General features: G+C 50.7%; 1 protein-coding gene and 1 long non-coding RNA gene across 6 annotated transcripts in view; both read left to right on the forward strand.

The window, feature by feature from the left end:
- Nucleotides 1-19,164, forward strand: part of TRAK1 (trafficking kinesin protein 1) — a 120,737-nt gene that overhangs the window by 13,421 nt on the left and 88,152 nt on the right. The window lies entirely within an intron of this gene.
- LOC115292405 lies at nucleotides 15,582-18,327 on the forward strand. The gene is made up of 3 exons (XR_003908972.1): nucleotides 15,582-15,658; nucleotides 15,990-16,275; nucleotides 18,282-18,327. It is a non-coding gene; the product is annotated as an uncharacterized LOC115292405 (long non-coding RNA).

Consider the following 19,164-nt stretch of genomic DNA (forward strand, 5'->3'; position numbering starts at 1 on the left):
CCCTCCCCACTCCCCTTCCCCTTCCCTCCAGCCCCACCCCCCTTCCCCTTCCCTTCTGGTCCTTCCCTCCCCCTTCTCATAAGAGAAACTCCTCTGAACTCTGGTGGTGGGAGGCCGGCACTTTGCCACATCTGACCACAGCCACTTAGGTGAAGACAGCAGGTTACAGCCCCGCTGGGCTAATGATCGGTCTTCGGTGCTTCTGTGGCCCACGGAGGAGGCGAGGGTGGCCTGCTGTACACTGTCCTGCCTCGTGTGTGTGTGTGTGTGTGTGTGTGTGTGTGTGGGTAGCCGGCATCTGGCACGTCCTGGGAGAACGGAGGGGCTGCATGCTGCTGATCTGGGGCAAGCGGGAGGTCCGCTGGAGGCAGGAGGCTTAGCGAAGGCGCTGAGCGAGCAGGTGGGCGAACGTGCAGTCCATGGAGCCCGTGTGCGGTAAGTGTAGGGCATTCTCAGACGGACCTACTCGGGAGGGGAGGGCCGAGTGCTTGGATGTGAGTTCTGGAAGGCTTCAGGAGGGACCCTGACCGCTGGGGGAGAGAGGGAGAAGGAGGGAGGTTGAGCAGAGGACTGGAAGCTGCGGGAAGGTGCTCTCACCCTGGGATACTCCCCTGCGGAGAGGCTGGCTCTGACCCGTCCTGCCCATCTCCTCCTCAGGCCCCTGCCACCCCAGCAGGAGATGGGGTGCTGGGCATGGTGCCCAGAAGGGAGCCCTCAGGCTTCTGGGGTTTTCCGCCAGCCCCACTGTGCTTTGTGATGGCCCCTGGTGCTTCCAGGAGCCCAGGCACAGGACAGAGTGAGGTGGACGCTTGTGGAATCGGCTGTGGCCCGGTGGGTGTCAGGAAGATGTGGAGTGAGGAGGGCAGTTGATGCAGAGGCCGTGGGATTCAAGCTGGAGGGGAGGGGCCACAAAGGCCAGGTGGAGGGATCGGCTGGGAGCTCGATGTGGCAGAGTGGCAAGAAATGAGGGAGAACTGGCAGGAGCCGGGGCATCTGCAGTTCAGATTTCAGTGGTGGCCCAGGTGTGGCTGGTACAGGGTGAGTCCTGCAGCCCAGGGAGGGGCTGGGAGGCAGCCTGGGTGACCCGCTGGGCCCTGAGCCACAGGTGGAGTGACTGGGAAGGAAGGGGGGGGCACGGGTTTTTAAATCAGGTGGAGGAAAATGTACCAGATGTGCCTGGGGGGGGAAGCCCAGAGAATGCCAGCTCTGCAGCCCCCCCCCCCCCCCCCCCCCCCCCCCCCCCGCCCCGCGAACCAGCGCAGAGCAAGACTTGAGTCTTTGCCTTCCAGGAGGTGTTCGGCCCTCCTGGATTTTGGTCCGTTTGATGGATGCCAGCCAAACCGAACCTCCTCAGTGGGAGAGATGGAAGGTCTTGCTTCTAAATGGTTAGAAAAATGATGATAGGCTGAGCCCAGGGGCCCGGGGACCCTATCCCTCCTTCCCTTCTCTTGATCGGATTTCTGCTCTCATTTTCCACCCCGCGTGTTAAGTTTCAGCTTATCTGATAAAATATAATTGTACCTTTTCTTTCCTATATCAAGAAAAAGCTTTACAGCAGTCCGTTCAGATGCATGTAACAGCAGGTTTGAACTCCATTGCTCAATGTTATTTGAGCTCGATTTCTTCCTACTTGTGTGGGGGGTTGTGGTGAGCAGAAATGGGAAGGGACAAGTCTGAGTTTGAGAAGGGGGCTGGGAGGCCAGCCCAGGAGTGCACGCAGCACCCCCTAGTGGTCCAGGGAAGCGCCGGCAACCAGATACCAGCAGTGCTCCCCTCTCCACCCCCCCACCTCCTCCGCCCTGGGTTGCCCTGGGTTGCCCTGGGTTGCCCTGGATTTCACAACTTTTAAAAGGGATTGAAGGAAAGAGGAGGTGAATTGCCCAGAGGATCTGACAGGTAAGGAAGGCGGCTTCAGTGTGTGGAACAAAACAAGTCCCTTCCATCCCTCTGTGCCTTCTCCTGACTTGTTCCTTCCACCTTTATTTATTTGATCCTCATCTGCTATTTGGGGGAGTGAATTCCAAAATTTATTTTTGCAAGGTGGAGAGCCAAGTGTGACCATGTCTTTCTTGCTTTGAGTGTTTGTTAGGAGATCTAACCTCGATGGCGGTGTGGTTTCAGTGCTGTGCAGCGGACTTTATTCTTTTAGCTATCACTTGTCATACTTTGTCATTTTATTTTTTTATTCCTTCCTTCATTCATTCATCCATTCATTCATTCTAATGTTTATTTACTTTTGAGAGAGAAAAATTGTGAGCCAGGGAGGGGCAGGGACAGAGAGAGAGGGAGACGCACAATCTGAAGCAGGCTCCAGGTTCTGAGCTGTCAGCACAGAGCCTGACACAGGGCTTGAACTCACTATCCGTGCAATCATGAGGTCAGACACTCAGCCAATGGAGCCATCCCGGCACCCCAACTTTATATCATTTTAAATTGGGTATGTAGGGGTGCCTCGGTGGCTCAGTCAGTTAAGCGTCTGGCTTTGGCCCAGGTCATGATCTCATGGTTCATGGGTTCGAGCCCTGTGTCGGGATCTGTGCTGACAGCTAGCTCAGAGCCTAGAGCCTGCTTCAGATTCTGTATCTCCCTCTCTGTCTGACCTCCCCTGCTCGCGCTCTCTCTGTCTCTCAAAAGTAAATAAAAAAATTAATTAAAATTTAAATTGAGTATGTATTAGTCAGGTTTTGCTGCATAACAACAGCTCCCAAATCCACAGTGGCCACTGCAACAATAGTTGCTGTGTGTGGCTGTGTGTCACCTGAGGATCACCTGGGCTTGAATTCTGGCCTGCTCCATTTCTCTCTCTCATTGAGGATTTGGGCTCAAGGGGGCAACGGCTGTCTAATGCTCTAGTCTTCTGGCAGAGGACAGGGCTTAGAAAACAAACTCGATGAACACATTCAGAGTCTCTGGTTGTACATGCTGTCACCTTCCTTTGGCCGCAGCAAGTTCTGTGGCCCAGCTTGAAGTCAGAACTGCAAAGTGGTTTTTGTTCGGGTGAGCCAAAGCAAGGGTAGGTAGTGAAGGAAGGATTGGAAGCCAGATTTTAGAAGATTTTGAAGTGGCTGAAGTGCACAGGTGGGGTCAGTGATCTCTCCCGTGGCCTAGACTAGCAGGCAGCAGATGTTTCCCTAAAAGCCAGAGAGTCAGTAGTTCAGGTTTGCTGGTCATGTGATCTGTGTCTCAAGTACTAGCCGCTGTTGTAGCTGAAAGCAGCCGTGGACCGAGAGGAGGGTGCGCAGCTGTGTTTCAGGGAGATTGTTGTTTAGGAGAACACACAGGACTTCGCTGTGGATCATAGTTGGTGGACTTCAGCCCTGATTTGAATCAAGATGTCAATTTAACAATAAAAGAGAAATAGCCCTTACTAGCTTGGGAAGCTCCCGGGGAGTCCAGTAAAACCCCACCCACTGTTCAGCATTGTTGAGCTATAAATAGTGTTCCGAGTTACTGAATGTTCTAGACAGCCAGCGTTTATTGTTTCTGAGTACAAGACCTCATTTTGTTTAACCTGTTTTCTGTAGCGCTGTCTGTAAAGGGGATGTCCGAGGATGAGGGGGATTTATGGCAATTTAACCTTCCTGGTGGATTCACGTTCTTTATGAGCAGGGCTTGGGGAGGGGCTTGGAGACGTGCCCTCAGTAGGTGTGCGCCGTGACCCCACTTTCACATCTGTTGTGGTTATGTGTGTGTGTCTGCCTCACTGAGGTATAATTCACCCATTTGAAGTGTATCATTTGGGGGCTTTGAGGTTTATTCACCGGGTTGAACAGTCATTACCACAGATCCACTTTAGAACATTTTCATCACCCCGAAAAGAAACTCCAGACCCTTTAGCCGTCACCCCCACTCTCATCCCTGTCCCCCATGTGGCTGAATTAATGAGCTCTCAGAGGGTCACCTCGGATTCTGCCGCCTGTTTTTTTTCTTGGCTTCGCCGCGGCCTGGGAGAGCAGGGCAGGGATCTTCTCGAAGGGCCATCCCCGCTGCGCAGGGGAACACTCAGTAGGTAGTTCATTGCCCTGGACTCCTGTGCATCAGAATGACCTCACCTGAGGACAAAGCTTTAACGTTTGTCCTTTATTCGTATGATACTTTTTTTTAATGTGTATTTTTGAGAGACAGCATGAGCAGGGGAGGGGCAGAGAGAGAGGGCGACACAGAATCCAAAGACAGGCTCCAGGCTCCAAGCAGTCAGCACAGAGCCCGACACGGGGCTCGAACTCATGAACCGTGAGATCATGACCTGAGCCGACGTCGGACGTCTAACCGCCTGAGCCCCCCAGGCGCCCGTATTATACTTTTATATCTCTTCATTTGTGTTTTCTGCTTTGCAGGAGGTTGGCCTGTACAGTTTCCTCCCTTTTGAATTTGTGAGTGCTGTAAATGACTGAAAGCTGGTTCGGGTAACCTGGTCTCGCTTCACGCTCAGGTGGTATTGGATTTATCCGTCTTGTTGAACGGCATCTTGTGGGGCTGCTGTCACGCTTTTTGAGGATGTTTGCATTCTTCTAATATCCAGGTGACCTCCGTGTTTTGAAAAAGTCACCGTTGTTCGCTTATGAACAGAATTTCCTGCCTAGGAAACAGTTGGGATGAATAGAGCAGTTGGCCACATTGCATGGTGGGGCAGAGAGAGGGGTAGGCTTTCGGGTTTCGTAAAATTGTGTTCTGTTAATGCAGTTTCCCTGATTTGACGTAGGACTCTTGATCTCAGCGTTTAACCTTCGATATTAATGGACTTCCATTCCATAGCAGACGGTGACTTTGGGGAGGACAGGACAAGTGGGAGGATGTGGGCCTTGAACCCTGGCAGCTGCGTGGGCTGCCAGAGAGCTTGAGAGAGGCTGACTCTGAGTCCTGGGTCTCGGCACCTGTGTGGCTCAGTCGGCGCGTCCAACTCTTGGTTTTGGCTCCGCTTGTGATCTCGTTGTTGAGATTGAGGAAGGAGGGGAGAAAATATATATTTATGTATATATATAATGTTTATATAGAGAATGGATATGTATATATACATACATATATACATATGTATACGTATATAGAGAGAATATATATAAATTGTTTTTGCAAAGCAGAAAGCAAGTATAAAAAAGTTAATAATTTTAAAACAGGAAACTGGATCTGAACCTCCAAAATTAGAGCAACAGAAGTCAGTAGGAGGGTTTGGTGAGATGAAGTATAATAAGCTATCCTATCTTACCTATGGAGAATCAGAAAAATCTAGATTTACCTCCTAGTAACTTAAAGGAAGCTGTATAGTAACGATTAGGTTTGGCTGCTTGGGAACAGCGCCCTCACCTGGTAGGGTTTGTGTAGTGATGGTAGTGCTCCATGAATGTTTGTTCTCATTATAAAAAGTACAGCCAGATCCCCGCATAACTTTCACACCCAATAAAACCTAGATGGCTCAAAGATAGGGTGTCAAGAATGAAGTTATAAAAGTGGTAGAGGTAAATGTTGCCTGATACTTTAGTAATCTTGAGCTAGGCGAAGCCATGCTAAGCCGGGTGCAGAGGCTAGAACTGTAAAGAAAATAATAGATCATTTTGACTGTTTGAGAGTGAAGCTTTATACAGGGTCTCTTGCTGTGATGCAGCGTGTCTGTTCCTGAAAAGCTTGCATGGTCTGCAAAATTGCAGGCCCTGAAATAGCAGGAGTTCTGCCCCTTTGTAACCAGAACACTAACCTGTGCGGAGCACAGAGGGCGCACTGGTTGCGAAGCCGTGAGGCATGCAGAGGGCAGGGGCCCCGAGCGCTGTAGCTCCCAGGAACGTGGGCACAGCAGGAGGCGCAGCCTCTGCAGGCCCAGAGCCACGCAAGGGGGGCTGCGTGTCCTCGGGGGTGGAGCCCTACGTGTAGAGCGTATTTTAAACTTCTTGAAGACAGGGCTGCAAGGCTCTGTGTGCTTAGCACCGGAGTGGCTCCCTGCTAACCGCAGGCATGTGAGCTCCTGGTAGGAAGTCCTGTTGCAGCATGCAAGGCTGGGGGGGCAGAGGGGGCAGGAAACGTGAGCAGGTTTCCAAGACCAGTGACAAGCTGGGGAAACAGTCGCACTACATTTGCTAGATAGAGGGTTAATAGAAAGCTGCCCTATATATCGATATTAAAGAAGAGATAAGCAAGAACAAAAAATACATATGAGCATCCTGTAAAGGAATTACAAATGGGGGGCACCTGGGTGGCTTAGTTGCTTAAGCCTCCGACTTTGACTCAAGTCATGATCTCACGGTTCGTGAGTTCGAGCCCAGCACAGAGCCCGCTCTGGATACCCTGTCTCCCTCTTTTTCTGCCTCTCCACGGATTGTGCTCTCTCTCTCTCTCTCCCCTTCTTAAAAATAAACATTAATAAAAAAAGAATTACAAATGGCCAATACGTGTGTGACGCAGACGGCCAGCAGGTACGTGATAAGGTCCTCAGCATCACTGGTCGTCAGGGAAATGCAAATCAAAACCACAGTGAGCTGCCTCTCACGGTCACTAGAGGGCTAGAGACACCCAGCCTTGGCGAAGAGGTGGAGAAAAGGGAACCCTGTGCACTGTTGGTGGGAGTGTAAGTTGGGGAAGCCACGATGGAAAGGACATTTATCTCAGTGTTCTTTAATTGCTAATGTCCCTGAGCTGTGGTATACACGAAAATGGGATGCTGTGTAGCCCTTAAAAAGGGGGTGGATCCAAATTTTTTATGGCCATGGAGTGATGTCTGTGACGTACTGAGAACATCACCAGCGATTTTTTCAAGGTCTCTGTCGTGGAGGGAAATAGCATCAGAGGAGGCGGACAGGAGATTTTGACAGTGGTGTTGGAACTAGTGACCGCGCCCCGTGCTCTTGGCGGTTTCCGTTCCTCCTGCTCCTCTGAAATCTGGGGCGAGCTCAGCCGTGGCACCCCCTCCGTCAGCCGGCCGACTCCCCTCCGAAGTGGTCCCTCCGGGATGCTTCCTGAATCCAGCCGCTTCCTCCCGCTGTGCCCGCCTAGCCTGAGCCTCCTTCCATCCTTGCCTGGACCGAGGCAGTAGCGTCCCAGCTTGTCCCCAACGGGTAGCCCTTCAATCCGTCCACGTAGCAGCCAGAGAAACGTGTGTAATCCTTGAGTCAGATCGTGGCCCTCCTGCAGCGGGGCTCCCCGTGCAGCCGGAGTGAGTTCAGACTTCTTGCCGTGGCCCTAAACGTTCTAGATGCCGTGGCCGCTCTCCCCTCACCTGCACGGCTCTCCCTGCCCTGGCTCCCGCCACGCAGCCCGCCCCTGGCTCTTCCCCGTGCCTGGAACACTGTTCCCCTAGACTGTCAATCCAGTCTCTGCCCCGGAGGCCCTTCCCCAGGAGTGAACAAGCAGTTGTTATTTATGTCTTTCTAATATCCCATGAAGTTGACATGATTTACTTAAATGCTGCCAGACACGAAGGTTGTATTTGGCAATGCAGTGACTTTTGTTTTTAATTTTTAAAATTAAGAAATTTTTAATTCAGGTATAATTACCTTATAGGGTTATCTTAGTTTCAGGTGAAGTGTGCAGTATGATGATTTCAATTCTGGGGCGCCTGGGTGGCTAGTGGGTAAGCGTCTGACTTCGGATCAGGCCATGAGCTCAAGCCTCACTCTGGGTGAGCATGGGCATCGCTCCTCTCTCTCTGCCCCTCCTTGGATTCTCTCTCTCTGTGACCCCCAAAAACCAAACAAAATAATTCTACACATTTCTCGGTGCGCGTCAAGATAAATGTACCCTTCATCCCTTGTCCCTGCACCCACCGCCTCTGTGGCAACCACTGGTTTGTTCCTGAATTTAATAGTCTTCTTTTTGGTTTCTTTTTTTGCAATGAACTTAAAAAAATTTTTTTTAATGCTTTGTTTATTTTTGAGAGAGAGAGAGAGAGAGAGAGACAGACAGACAGACAGACAGCGTGAGTAGAGGAAGGTCAGAGAGAGAGGGAGATACAGAATCAGAAGCAGGCTCCAGGCTCTGAGCTGTCAGCACTGAGCCCGATGTGGGCCTCGAACCCACGAACCATGAGATCATGACCTGAGCCAAAGTTGGAGGCTTAATCGACTGAGCCACCCAGGCGCCCCTGCAATGAACATCTTTAAAAAGCGTGTTGAAGCTGTGACTGTGAACATACAGGAAGGCGCAGGAATACTTTACAGGGACTTAATGACTCCCGTTTGTATTTGATAAGCTTTCATTGTTGTTGTTTTTAATGTTTGTTTATTTTGAGACAGGGATAGAGATGGAGCAGGGAGGAGGGGGGGGGGAATGGAGAGAATCCCATGCAGGCTCCACACTCAGGCAGAGCCTGATGCAGGGCTCCAAGCCACACACCGTGAGATCATGACCTGAGCTAAAACCAAGGGTCAGTACCTGACTGACTGAGCCCCCCAGGCACCCTGAGCTTTCCTGGTTTTAATTACAGTTCTCCTAAATAGTTGGCCCATGCAGCTATTGTCGTTGTGTGAGCAAGGACAATTTTCTTTTCAGGTTTTTATTTAAATTCTCGGTAGGTAACATAATGTAATATTGCTTTCAGGGGTGGAGTTTAGTGGGTCATCACAGACACCCAACACCCAGCGCTCATCACACGCCCTTCTTAATGCCTGCCCCCCACCCCCTCCCGCCATCAGACCTCAGTTTGTTCTCTGTCGTTAAGGGTCTTTTATGTTTTCCCTTCCCCTCTTCACCCCGTTCCCGTGTGTTCATCTGTTTTGTTTCTTAAGTTCTACATACGAGTGAACTCATATGGTATTTGTCTTTTTCTGATTATCTTTCTCTGATTTTGCTTAGCACAATACACTGTAGCTCCATCTACGTCATTGCAAATGGCAGAATTTCGTTCTTTTTGATGGCCGAGTAATATTCCTGTGTGTGTGTGTGTGTGTGTGTGTGTGTGTGTGTGTGTGCACGCGCGTGCATACACCACATCTTCTTTATCCACTTATCAGTCAGTGGACACCTGGCACTCAGGCTCTTCCCACAGTTTGACTTTTGTCCATGTTGATGCTGTAAACATCAGGGTACATGTACCTCTTCGAATCTGTATTTCTGGATTCTTTAGTAATGCAGTTGCTGGATCCTGGGGTAGTGTGTTTTTAAGTTTTTGAGGAACCTCCACACTGTTTCCCAGAGCGGCCGGCCCAGTGTGCATTCCCGCCAGCAGTGCATCCTCACCAGCATCTGTTGTTTCTTGTGTTGTTGATTTTAGCCATTCTGACAGGTGTGAGGTGTTGTCTCAGTGTGGTTTTGATTTGTAGTTCCCTGATGATGAGTGATGTTGAGCATCTTTTCATGTGTCTGTTAGCCATGTGGGTGTCCTCTTTGGTAAAGTGTCTATTCATGTCTTCTGTCCATTTCTTCACTGGATTTTTTAAAATGTTTTTATTTATTTTTGAGAGAGAGAGAGAGAGAGTGAGCTAGCAGGGGAGGGGCAGAGAGAGAGACACACACACAGAATCCGAAGCAGGCTCCAGGCTCTGCACTGTCAGCACAGAGCCTGATGCGGAGCTTGACCCCACAAACCGTGAGATCATGACCTGAGCTGAAGTCAGATGTTTAACTGACTGGGCCATCTGGGCGCCCCTGGATTATTTGGTTTTTGGTGGGTTGAGTTTGCTAAGTTCTTCATAGATTTTGGATGGTAATCCTTTATCTGTTATGTCATTTGCAAATATCTTCTTCCGTTCCATCGGTTGCCTTTTCATTTTGTTGAATGATTCCTTCACTCTACAGAAGCTTTTTATCTTGATAAGGTCCAGTAGTTCATTTTGGCTTTTATTTCCCTGGCCTTTGACAATGTGTCCAGTAAGAAGTTGCTGCAGCCGAGGTCAAAGAAGTGGCTGCCTGTGTTCTCCTCTAGGATTTTGATGGTTCCCTGTCTCATATTAGGTCTTTCATCCATTTGAATTTGGGTGTGGTGTAAGATAGTGGTTCAGTTTTATTCTTCTGCATGTTGATGTCCATTCTCCCCCAATACACTTTGCTGAATATTGTTTTTCCTTTTTTTTTTTTTAATTTTTAATGTTTATTTAATTATGAGGGTGACAGGGCAGGAGTGGGGAAGGAGCAGAAAGACAGAGACAGAATCGGAAGCAGGCTCCAGGCTCTGAGCTAGCTGTCAGCACAGAGCCCGATGCGGGTCTCAAACCCACAAACCACGAGATCGTGACCTGAACCGAAGCTGGATGCTTAACCGACTGAGCCACCCAGGCGCCCCTAAATGTTGTTTTTCCATTGAATATTCTTTCCTGCTTTGTTGAAGATTAGTTGACCATTGACCTATCATTTCTGAGTTTTCTATTCTGTCCTATTGATCTGTGTGTCTGATTTTGTGCCTGTCCCTTACTGTCTTAATGATTACAACTTTATAATACAGCTTGAAGTCTGGAAGTGTGATGTCTCCCACTTTGCTTTTCTTTTTCAGGATTGGTTGGACAATTGGTGGTCTTTTGTGGTGTCATATAACTTTAAGGATTGTTTCTTCTAGCTCTGTGAAAAATCCTGGTGGTGTTTTGATAGAGCTTGCTGTAAAGGTGTAGACTGCTTTGGGTAGTGTAGACATTTTAGCAGTGCTCTTCCAGTCCACGAGCATGGGATTTTTTCCATTTTCTTTGTGTCCCCTTCGATTTCTCTCATACGTATTCTCTAGTTTTCAGAGTACAGATCTTTTACCTCTTTGGTTAGGTTTACACAAGTATTTTATGGTTTTTGGTGCCGTTATAAATGGGATCGATTCCTTGATTTCTTTTTCTGCTGCTTCATTTTTGGTGTATCGAACTGCTGCTGATTTCTGTAGAGCAATTTTATATCCCGCGACTTTGCTGAATTCATGTAGTCTAGGAATTTTTTTGGCGTAGTCTTTTGGGTTTTCTATATAGAGTGTTGTGTTGTTTGCAAATAGTGAAAGTTTGACTTCTTCCAAAGCAAAGACAATTTATGACAGCTTTAAAAAAATTTTTTTTTAATGTTTTATTTATTTTTGTTACAGACAGAGACAGAGCATGAGAGGGGGAGGGGCAGAGAGAGAAGGAGACACAGAAATGGAAGCAGGCTCTAGGCTCTGAGCCAGCTGTCAGCACAGAGCCTGACGTGGGGCTTGAACCCACGAACGTGAGATCTGACCTGAGCCGAAGTCAGAGGCTTAACCGACTGAGCCACCCAGGTGCCCCTGTGACAGCTTTTAAAAAAAATTTTTTTATATGTTGATTTATTTTTGAGAGAGAGACAGAGCATCAGTGGGGGAGGAGCAGAAAGAGAAGGAGGCACAGAATCCAAAGCAGGCTCCAGGCTCAGAGTTGTCAGCATGGAGCCTGACGTGGGGCTGAAACTCACAAACTGCGAGATCATGACCTGAGCCAAAATTGGCGCTCAACCGACTGAGCCCCCAGGCGCCCCTGTGACAGCTTAGTTGAGCTGTCGTCTGCAGGACCATAGAAGCTCCCCGCCGCACTCCCACAGTTTAGTGATGCCTCGTGGGTTTGCAGGCCGCCTCTTGTGCCCGTCTTCCGTGTATAGGGTTCCAGCCTCTGCACATCCTCTCTGTCTCATGCTGTGGTCTTTTTACTGTCGCCATTCTAGTGAGTGTGCAGTGGTATTGCATTGTGGTTTTTCAGCAGGGACACTTTTGTTTTTAAGGTTTTTTTTTATTGTATCAAAACATATATAATATTTCCTCCTTAACCGTTTTTGAAGTGTGTAACTCAGTGGCATTTGGTGTCTTTAGATGTGTGTAAGCAACGTCTATTTCCAGCACATTTCCTCAGCCCCGGAGGGAACTTCCTTCCCATCAGCACTCAGTTCTGTTCCTCCCTCCCCTTAGCCTCTGGCAGCCTGATAGGCTTTTATCTCTATGGATTTATGTATTCTAGGTATTTCATGTAAGTGGAATCGTAATATGTGGTGTTTTGTGAGTCGTTTCTTTCACTCAGCATATTTCCAGCGTTCATTCACATAGTAGCGTGTGCCAGAACTTCAGTCCTTTTTTCTTTTTTTAAAAATGTTTGAGAGAGAGAGAGAGAGGGAGAGAACACACGCACGAGCGCAAGTGGGGGAGGGGCAGAGGAAGAGGGAGACACAGAATCCAAAGCAGGCTCCGAGCTGTCAGCACAGAGCCCGACGCAGGGCTCGAACCCACAAACCATGAGATCCCGACCTGAGCTGAAGTCGGATGCTTAACCGACTGAGCCCCCCAGGCGCCCCAGGACTGCATCCTTTCTGAGGCTGAATGGCATTGCCCTGTGTGGATATACCCCATGTTCTTTGTCGGTTCATGCATCGGCCGGCATTGGATTGTTTGCACCGTTCAAGCACTGGGGAGAGAGTTGCTGTGAGCGTCTGTATCAGGGTTTTGTCGGATGCCCACTTCCAGCCCTTTTGGCAGTAAGCCCAGGAGCGGAGGTGCAGGGTCATGTGGTGATTCTGTGTTTAACTCACTGAGGGCCTGCCGACCTGTGTTCTAGAAGGGACGCCTCGTGTCTGGTGGAAGGTGACACTGAAGACAAGACACATGGGCACTGGGCTCAGCCCGGCCCCTCCTCCTCCTCTGTGCCCTTCCCTCCTGGCGTTAGCCACCGCCCAACGCTGTGCTTGGTTCCCTCGGATGTTCCCAAACTTCTGTTCCATGTGTGTCTTTTCTCGCCCCTGACGTGTGGAAGCCCTCAGTCTGAGAGGGAAAAAAAAAATCCCTAATCCAGTGACTGTCTTTTATTTCTTAGGAAAAAGAGGGGGAAAATACACATGTCACGGAATTTATCACTGTAGCCATTTTTAAGTGTACCGTTCTGTAGCATCAAGTAACTCAGCCTGTTGAGTAAGTCTCGCCTTCCTCCATCTCCAGAACTTTCCTTTTCCGCAGCTGAAACTTGGTCCCCTTTAATCACTAACCCGTCTCCCCCACCCCTCCAGCCTCAGGCAACCACCGATCTACCCTCGGTCTCCGTGAATTTGCTGCTCTGGGGACCTCATTCATGTGAGAGGAAGCCGACAGTGTTGGTCCTTTGCTGACTGACCTCACTTAGCATGGCGCCTTTAGGTTCATCGTGCTGTGGCGTGTGTCAGAATCTCCTTCCTCTTTCAGGCTGAATGATTCTCTGCTGCATGGATAGACCACAGTTCGGTCTCCATTCAGTGATCGATGGCCACTTGGATGCTTCTGCCTTTTAGCCGTTTGTGAATAATGCTTTTAGGAACATGGAGGTACACATAGGTGTCGAGGTCCCTCCATTTACTTCTGGACATATACCCAGATTTGGAAGAGTTGGGTCATAAGGTAGTTCTGTGTTTTCAGCTTTTTGGAGGAGCCTGGTCATGTATGTTTTTATCAGGGGCAATATAAACACGGTTCTAGGTTTTGCACTTTGGATTTTTTGGATTTCTTTCTTAGATTTGATCCTGTATGTGAGAGCACTGGCTTAAGGGTCACGGCCGATTCTTGGTTCTCCAGACGTGCTGTCGAGCTGTTCACCACAAGTGTCCTTCAGTTTCTCCTGGCTCCAGCCATCGGAACACTGATTCCGCTGTGAGCACTTTAATCCCATTCCCACCGACACTGGAAATTCCCCCCTCCCCCCGATAACTTAATTGTTATAAAATGTATACTTTTAAGAGAAATTATGAAGGAGATTGGAAAAACCAAAGTATTTAAAATTTTTTTAATGTTCATTTTATTATTATTATTATTATTTTTTGAGAGACAGCGCGAGCAGGGGACAGTCAGAGAGAGAGAGAGAGGGAGACCCAGAATCCAAATCAGCCTCCAGGCTCTGAGCTAGCTGTCAGCACAGAACCCGACACGGGGCTTGACCCCACGAGCCGTGAGATCATAACCTGAGCTGAAGCGGACACTTAACCAAATGAGCCATCCAGGTGCCCCTAATGTTTATTTTTGAGAGAGAGAAAGAGAAAGACAGCATGAGAAGGAGAAGGACAGAGAGAGAGGGAGACAGAGTCCAAAGCAGGCTCCAGCCTCTGAGCTGTCAGCAGAGCCTGACGCAGGGCTCCAACTCATGAACTGTGAGACCATGACCTGAGCTGAAGTCAGATGCTTAACCGACTGAGCCCCCCAGGTGCCCCCAAAGTATTCTTTTTCTATTTGTCTCTTACTAAAACAAAGTCTTTGTCTTTTAAGTTTATTTATTTATTTTGAGAGAGGCATAGTGCAAGTGGGGGAGGGGCAGAGAGGGGGAGAGAGGGAGAATCCCAAGCAGGCTACTCCCTGCCAGAACAGAGCCCGACACTGGGCTTGAACTCATGAAACTGTGAGCATGACCTGTACTGAAACCAAGAGTCGGTTGCTTCACTGACTGAGCCACTCGGGCATCTCTCTTTTTTGTTTTTAAAGTTTATTCACTTACTTTTAAGAGAGAGAGAGAGAGTGAGCACACATGAGTCGGGGTGGGGGGGGTGCAGGCAGAGAGAAAGAGAAAGAATCCCAAGCAGGCTTCGTACTGTCAATGCAGAGCTTGACACGGGGCTCGAACCCACGGACCGTGAGATCATGACCTGAGCCGAAGTTGGACGCTTAATGGACCGAACCACCCAGGCGCCCCTGAAACATATTCTAATGGGTAGGAACACTTCCTGTTTTTTGTGCAGGTTTAACTTTGGGCTGGATTTATACACGTTAATTTTTCCCTTTAAAATAAATATCCAGGGGCGCCTGGGTGGCTCAGTCGGTTAAGCCTCTGGCTTCAGCTCAGGTCAGATCTCACGTTCGTGGGTTCGAGCCCCGCGTCAGGCTCTTTGCTGACAGCTAGTTCAGAGCCTGGAGCCTGCTTCCAATTCTGTGTCTCCTTCTCTCTCTGCCCTTCCCCCTCTCATGCTCTGTCTCTCTCTGTATCAAAAATAAATAAAACATTTTAAAAAAATTTAAAAAAATATCCATGGGCGCCTGGGTGGCTCAGTTGGTTGAGTGTCTGACTTCAGCTCAGGTCATGATCTCACAGTTGTGGGTTCGAGCCCCGCGTCGGGCTCTGTGCTGACAGCTCAGAGCCTGGAACCTGCTTCGGATTCTGTGTCTCCCTCTCTCTGACGCTACTGCACTCGCTTTCTGTCTCTGTCTCTCAAAATAAAATAAAATCCATACAGTTCAAGCTGCAGGTCTTCCTACTGGAATCAGTCCAACCTGTAATGTACTCTCGTCTGCTTCTGCAGATTTCTACACAAAGCCCTTTGGAGGCTCTACTTCTGAGACACTGGGTTTGGTGTAGCCAGTTGGGGGCCTGCCAAGCAGACTTCTTCCTTGACTTTGCCCTGCGTCCCGCCCTCTCGTTGCACCACCATCTGCCATGTCCGGGTGGACGGTGCCAGGTCAGTTGCGCAGTCGGCGCCTGCGTGGCACTGCCTGAGTTGGACACAGCTGTCGGGCAGATCTGCCGTCCCTGCTGCGGTCTTCCTGCTGGGGTAGGGATCCTCCGAGCTGGCGTTCATGTGTGATTCCATGGGAGCTCAGAACCTGACACCCAGTCTCCGTGCAACTGACCTGGTGTAATTGTCGATCCTTTTTGTTAGAAAGAGTCGCTTCTGGTGGCACGTCAGGCCACAGCTGTTGCTGAGAGCTCCCCAGTGTGGTTCTGTTGGCCTTTTCCTTCCTGTTCCACGTGGATTTCTCTGGGTGACCCTGCCTGTCCTGGACACCCCCCTCCGCTGCCCACGGCGAGGGGACTGCCTTAGTGGAGTGAGTGGAAGAGGAGAAAGAGGGCTCAAGCCTGTCCCTTTGAGGTTAGATGTGAGCGGAGGCACTGCGTGGGGACAGGAGGGCTTGTGTCTGGTCCCCCAGTGCCTAGTGGGGACCCCTCACCTTTTCCCCTGTGTAAGGGGCAGGGGTGGGTGAGGGCGGGCTCCCTGGGGGCCCATGCCCACTCTGGTGAGGGGTCTCAGAGCAGTCTCGTGTGGAAGTGGGCACAGGGCAGGGGTGTGGGAAGGAGGAGCCCACAGACCAGCCTCCTTGCCCTTGTGTTCTGTTTATGTGTCGAGCTGTGTGCCTTACTTACTGATGTTTTTTAAAGGAAGCAAATTCCGTTGATGAAACCCACCAGAGGCTGAGAGCCAACTCTCAGACGTTGGGGTGCAAGAACTCCGTGGAGGTACTTGACATGAAAGCCAGTTCCCGGGACAGAAGGTCTGGGTGGAACTCCAGGAACTATCTGGAGACCCCTGGTGGAGAAGCCCGCCTGTTGGCACCGTCGCCCCCGCGCACCGTCTCCGGAGGGTTCCTGAGCCCAGATCTGCTTCCTTGCACATTCCTTCCCTAGAGGATCTTCACCAGGACGCACCGGCCTGGGACTGAGCCAGGTGTGAGTCAGGGTTGGGAGGAAGCCGGCAGGGGTGTGGGCCCCTTACTAGTGGAGTCACTTGGGCTCCGCACATCATCTCTTGAGTCTTGGGTTTGCGCATTTGTGAAGTGTGTTCTTCATTGGTCCGTGAGGGTCGATGAAATTCGGGAATCAGTGCAGATGCGTTGTGTCGTTCCGCAGACGTTGATGGGGCGCTTACTGTTTACCACGCAGGGTGCTGTGTCAGCCGGAGGGGACACATCGGCACCCAAGATGCCCTGTCCCTTTCCGAGGCCTCTCCTGTGGTAGGCCGGGCACTGCTCTTGGGTCTCTTGCCAGTTGCTCAGTGACCTTTGGCTGCCTCCGCCTCCTGAGTAGAGTCCCGTCTTCCGTTAGAAGAGGTGCTTCAGCCAGCGGTGTTCTCCTCCAGTGCTCCCTTTGCAGGTTGTGAAGTCACAACTTTTGTGGCGCAGATTCTAACTACTAACATGGTTCCCTGAAGATGTGTAGCTAAGGCTCTCAACTGTGTGACCCTGTGCTAGGAATTTTCTAGAAAGACACCAGTTACAAAGTATCACATGTGTCTCTGGCACCAGTATGGCTTGTGTGTAAGTCTCTGAGTCTGCATTCTTTCATCTTTTTTTTTTTAATGTTTATTTTTGAGAGACAGACAGAGTGTGAGCAGGGGAGGGCCAGAGAGAGGGAGACACAGAATCAGAAGCAGCTCCAGGCTCTGAGCTAGCTCTCAGCACAGAGCCCGACGCAGGGCCTGAATTCACAGACCACGAGATCATGGCCTGAGCCGAAGTCGGCCGCTTAACCGACTGAGCCACCCAGGTGTCCTGTGTTCTTTCATCTTAATAATTTCAAGAGAAATGAATTGTTTCCAGGTCTGCACAGTGGTTTGCATGCGGCCGAGTCGGAGCGGGGTCCATCTCCTGCCATCGTGCAGCAAGGCTGCGGGTTTGCCGTCACCGCCGAGCATCATGGGTGCTAGGAGGCTTATTCCTCCCGTGGCTTCCTCAGGCACAGACCTGGGGTCAGGCTGTTCGGCCACCGTCCTTGTGGCCCAGTGGAAACTTGGTAGGCAGAGAAATGGAATGGGCTTGGGGTGGGGAGGAGAAAATAGAAAACGGATGGGTAGAGTAGGGCCATTTTTTGTGAGTTAAGCTTCCTTTACTTTTTTTTTTGATTGCCGCCTTTAATGTAGCCTAGAACATTCTCCCAAGGCCTAGAGTGAGACATCATGGGAAATCCCAGAGCACAAACAGGAGGTACACACACAGGCTTAACTTGGCCCTTGGGTGTTAAAAAAATTTTTTTTTCTTGCGACAGAGGGTGCAAGTGAGCAAAGGACACAGCGAGAGAGACAGAGGGGGCGAGGGAGAAAGAATCTCACAAGGGTTAGTAGGAGGAGTGGGGAGAGAGAAGAGAAGGAAGAGAGAAAGAGAAAAAGAAAGAAAGGCAGAGCTCACCCGATGTGGGGCGTGAGCTCATGGACTGTGAGATCATGACCTGAGCTGAAGTCAGATGCTTAACTGACTGAGCCCCCCAGGTGCCCTGGGTGTTTACAAACTTCTAAGTGACTGTCCTACATGAAAAAACCAAGAAGTCTCCTGTCAAAATGCAGACGGAGGAACCAGGGTGTCTTGACAGGAGCAGGACGTGCCCCCCAGGCAGCTCTCGGTCTGGCGGCTCACACATGTGCAGCCGGACCAAGCATCACGCCTTTGTTCTATGGATGCAGAAATGGGGTTCCCGACACAAGAAGGTGGGACTTGCTGGGGCGACTGGGAGAGGCTGGGGACACCACCCCACCCAGGGCCCCCTTCTCCGCGCTCTTGGAACAGTGCCCCTGCTGCATCGGGGCCTCACGCACCTTCCGGCGGGTGGCAGTCGCGCTTCTGGCGTGCCTCACGCCCGTCTCTTCCCTGATGGCTCCTCCCTCCCCCTGGTTGTGCCCTTTCCTCTCCCCAAGCTTTCCTCTGTATCCAGCTGTTCCCTCTCTCCTTTTGTTCTTTCTAGCGCCCACCCCCTGCTGTTGCCCCAGGATCCCTCGGAGCCTGGGTCAGTGTTCAGGATGCTTCTCCCCTGCATCTGTGCAGCTCTCTTCTCCCCCGGGCCCAGAGCCCGCCAGCTCTGGTGTGTAGGTAGGAGGCCCCAGAAACCTCTGCGGAGCCACCCCGCCCCATCTGGGGGTGCCCCCACTCAGCATGTCACTGCATGGTCCTGGATATGTTGGTTTCCTCTGAGAGGCCAGGGATCTGTATCTTCACATGAGACTCCCTGATTTTTAAATGTCAGACTCTAATTTAGAGCTGCCGCCTCTGCTGTAAAATGTGAAGCATTATCTCGAGCGCCTGTCAAGTTACATGAAGCCGGCATGCTGCCTGCGTATCAGAGGGCCCCTTCCAGCCCCTCTGTCGGGGTGAGGATCCACCCCAGGCAGGTGTCCAGCGGGCATAGCTGCACTTTCAGCCCCAGCGCTTCCAGACCCTAGCAGGCTCCAGCGCCATGCCTCACCTCCCCAGCAGCCCTGGGTGTGCCCCCCATCCTCTGGTGGGAGCCCCCAGGGCCTGACAGCTCTGGGCCCTGGATGACTCCGCCTCCCCTGTGCTGAAGGCTGGGCACTGACCCCATGGGACACGTGGCTGCCAGACGAGCCCTGCTCCCCATTAGTGGTTCATCCTTCCTGTGTCCCCGTTATTTAGCGAGCACTTAGTATTGCCCAGCTGGCTGCAAAGATGGCGACCTCAGTGCTTTCTCCTAGGGGAGCCTCACAGTTGGTGAAGAAAGGATTGCAGAAAGTATTCATGACGCCGTCGTGAACTGGCCGGTGTACTGCATATATACAGGACAGGAGTCAAGGACAGCTTGAAATACAAGGTGACATTTGCATGGCATTTTG

The sequence above is a fragment of the Suricata suricatta genome, chromosome 5, assembly GCF_006229205.1.
Source record: "Suricata suricatta isolate VVHF042 chromosome 5, meerkat_22Aug2017_6uvM2_HiC, whole genome shotgun sequence".
NCBI classification, from domain to species: domain Eukaryota; kingdom Metazoa; phylum Chordata; class Mammalia; order Carnivora; family Herpestidae; genus Suricata; species Suricata suricatta.